The sequence below is a fragment of the Alligator sinensis genome, unplaced genomic scaffold (genome assembly GCF_000455745.1).
Source record: "Alligator sinensis unplaced genomic scaffold, ASM45574v1 scaffold264_1, whole genome shotgun sequence".
NCBI lineage: Eukaryota > Metazoa > Chordata > Crocodylia > Alligatoridae > Alligator > Alligator sinensis.
The window spans coordinates 1,156,432-1,159,755 of record NW_005841831.1 but is presented as its reverse complement, the minus strand read 5'-3'; the positions used below and the strand labels follow the sequence as shown (position 1 = coordinate 1,159,755).

The 3,324-nt window shown below is 48.0% G+C and overlaps 1 long non-coding RNA gene across 1 annotated transcript in view; it reads left to right on the top strand.

The window, feature by feature from the left end:
* Window positions 1-3,324, top strand: part of LOC102377143 — a 39,691-nt gene continuing 36,367 nt past the window's right edge. Inside the window, exon 1 of the long non-coding RNA XR_322792.1 lies at window positions 1-73. This is a non-coding gene — a long non-coding RNA (uncharacterized LOC102377143). The remainder of the gene's footprint in view (window positions 74-3,324) is intronic.

Sequence of the window (3,324 nt, the reverse complement as noted above, 5' to 3'; positions counted from 1 at the left end):
GATGGACTTAAAAAGCTCTCAACTGGTACAAAATGACACATCTGAACAACACAGTCTAATATGTGCAAATCAGGTTTGTCCTGCATTCTCTATGCTGGTTGCTCATAGAATTTAAAATGACATTTGAGGTCTCGATCTTGTCTTTAAGGTGCTCCATGGTTGCAATGGGCTCTGCCTCAGGTGGCTATGTCAACCTCTGGCAGTCACCCCTAAACCCGTTTTTCCACTCTGGCTCACCAGGGCACTGCCCTGTCTTCACCTGTCGTGCCTTGATAATGATTAAATATACACTTGGGAGGCAGCCCTAAGACTACCAGAGTGACATCTTATGTGCCTTACTCCACTGTTGGTGCCCCAATGATGAGCACATCTGGCCCAGTTCTTAACACACTGAGCCCTGGTGTGACATCTTGCCCCAGCAGGGCTCTCTGCCCTTACACCCAGGTTTTTGTCAGGCCTGCAGTTCCAGCCCTAAATCAACTAAACCAAACGTGCAGTGCCTGCCCCAGGTGCCCACAGTGGCCTCTCTGGGTCCTATTAAAGCCACCCCATGCCTTGTGGCTAAACAGGCAGCTCAGAGACAAAACCTTTAACAAGATAACCAGCTCTCCTCAGGATATACATATAACCCAGACAAAGCCCTCACTGCTAGCTGGATTCAATGTCAGCCCCTCAGGGCTACCTTAATGCTTGTTGTTCATGGTTTGCTGTCAGTTGTCTGTAGTCGCTCTCAAGGAGCCCCTCTCCCTGCTATGATCTGTGCCCAGCTGGGCTCAGGTAGCTCCTAGGCTCCACCCCTTCTGATCACCTTACCTTTCTCTCTCTTCCCTGGGCACAGCGGTTCTTCATTACCTAGTGCAGAGTTGGACAAACCACAACACGTGCCACAGGTGGCATGGAGAGCCTCAGCTTGTGGTGCACAGCTGATCTGGGAGGGAACAGTCATAGCTTGGGCAGAGAAGAGAAAGCAGAATGAGAGATAAGACAGGGAGCATAAGGCCAGGTACAGACAGCAAAGCAGCAGATTGGGCAAGGGAAAGGGGATATCTAAAAGAGTGCCTGTAGGTCTAATATGAAGACCATGGTCAAGAGCTTCTCTCCTCTGGCAAAGTGGAACTCTCCACAAAAGGATTAAGTCCTACCCCAAAGGCAGGGTATATTTCTGAGGCTTTGTGTTTTCTAATATAAATATATAGCAAAATGTATACTTACAAAAACCAACCAAAACCAAAACGGTCTACCAACAAAAGCAGTCTACTGCACAAGTCTCTTTGGCCCATGTGAAAGAAAGTACCTGTGTTGTTCAATGCAGCACTGCGCTCTCAAATATCCTGATGATGCTCATGGTATAAGAACCTACACAGACTAGGACACATATGTCAGATCTCTGAGGCTACCCTCCATTCCCTGGTGTCCTGCTAGAGAAGTAAATAGGTCTGTCCAAGTGAGCTGGATAAAGACCCCCAAGCATTCCATACTTCTGGCTATTTCTGGGCTCCAGTGATCACTACAACTCCAGTGATTCTGCTGAGGGACACGGTAGCAGGGAGGGTGAAACAATATGTCCTGCAGTTGGAAAGGACTCTAGTGCTCTGTAGTGGTGTAATAAAAGCATTCAGTCAAACAAGGCTCTAAGCCCTTCTTTCTCTGTTTTTGGTGGCTTAGGTTTCTTTCACAGGAGCCAAAAGCAGTTGCAGTGCCACCATGATCCAAAACTGGGAATCAGTGTGCTAGTAAAGCGGTCCATCAGGGCTGTACTAGAGCAAAGGCAACTTCCAGTGGCCCTGTCTTTGGTGAAAAGTGTTGAGTTTGTTATAAGCATCGTTATGTTTTTATACTTTAGTGGGCTTTACTATTAAAACATAACAAAACCTGTTAAAAACTGGCTATGGTTCATTTCCATGCTCAGTAGCAGCTCTATGCTCCATGCACTGTGTCCCCCTAGGATATACTAGGATATACTGAATAAGGTTAGCTTAATCTAATGTTTTTAATATATTCCCTATTCACTTTTATCAGTACGGGCCTTCTCCTTTTAAAAGTAATATCAAGCTAGCGTGTATTTTACTTAGCTTCAAAGCTCTTACCCACGTAGCTGGTTTGCAATTCACACCCACTCGTTAACCTCTTCAGGAAGCAAGATTGGAGCTCTGTATAAATCAGGGATGCTCGCGCTTGTAGGGGGGCAGTTAGATAGGCCAAAGCTACCATGGAGCTGAGGATGGCATCCCAAGTTAAGGATAACAAAAATTGTTTTTTAGATATATAGGGAGTAAAAGGAAGGCCCAGGGTGGAATAGGACCTCTACTAAATGGGCATAAGAAATTGGTGACGGACAGGGGGGACAAGGCTGAACTCCTCAATGAGTTCTTTGCCTCAGTGTTCTTAAGCGAGGGGCAAGACAAGTCTCTCACTGGGATTGTAGAGAGGCAGCAGCAGGGTGCCAGACTACCAAGCGTTGACCCTGAGATGGTGCAGAGGCACTTGGAAGAACTGGATGCCTTTAAGTCGGCAGGCCCAGATGAGCTCCATCCAAGAGTACTGAAGGCACTGGCTGACATCATTGCTCAGCCACTGGTGGTAATATTTGAACACTCGTGGCGCACGGGCCAGGTCCCGGAGGACTGGAAAAGGACCAACATGCTCCCCATTTTCAAGAAGGGGAGGAAGGAGGACCCAGGCAACTATAGGCCAGTCAGTCTCACCTCCATCCTTGGCAAAGTCTTTGAAAAAATTATCAAGGCTCACATTTGCGAGAGCCCGGCAGGAAAAATTATGCTGAGGGGAAACCAGCACGGGTTCGTAGCAGGTAGATCATGCCTGACTAATCTAGTCTCTTTTTATGACCACGTTACAAAACACCTGGACGCAGGAGTAGGGATGGACGTCGTTTACTTAGCCTTCAGGAAGGCCTTCGATACGGTATCCCACCCCATACTGGTGAAGTTAAGAGGCTGTGATTTGGATGACTACACGGTCCGGTGGGTGGTGAATTGGCTAGAGGGCCGCACCCAGAGAGTTGTAGTGGATGGGTCAGTATTGACCTGGAAGGGTGTGGGCAGTGGGGTCCCACAGGGCTCGGTCCTTGGACCGATACTCTTCAATGTCTTCATCAGCGACTTGGACAAGGGAGTGAAGTGTACTCTGTCCAAGTTTGCAGATGACACAAAACTGTGGGGAGAAGTGGACATGCCGGAGGGCAGGGAACAGCTGCAAGCAGACCTGGACAGGTTGGACAAGTGGGCAGAAAACAACAGAATGCAGTTCAACAAGGAGAAATGCAAAGTGCTGCACCTAGGGAGGAAAAATATCCAGCACACCTAC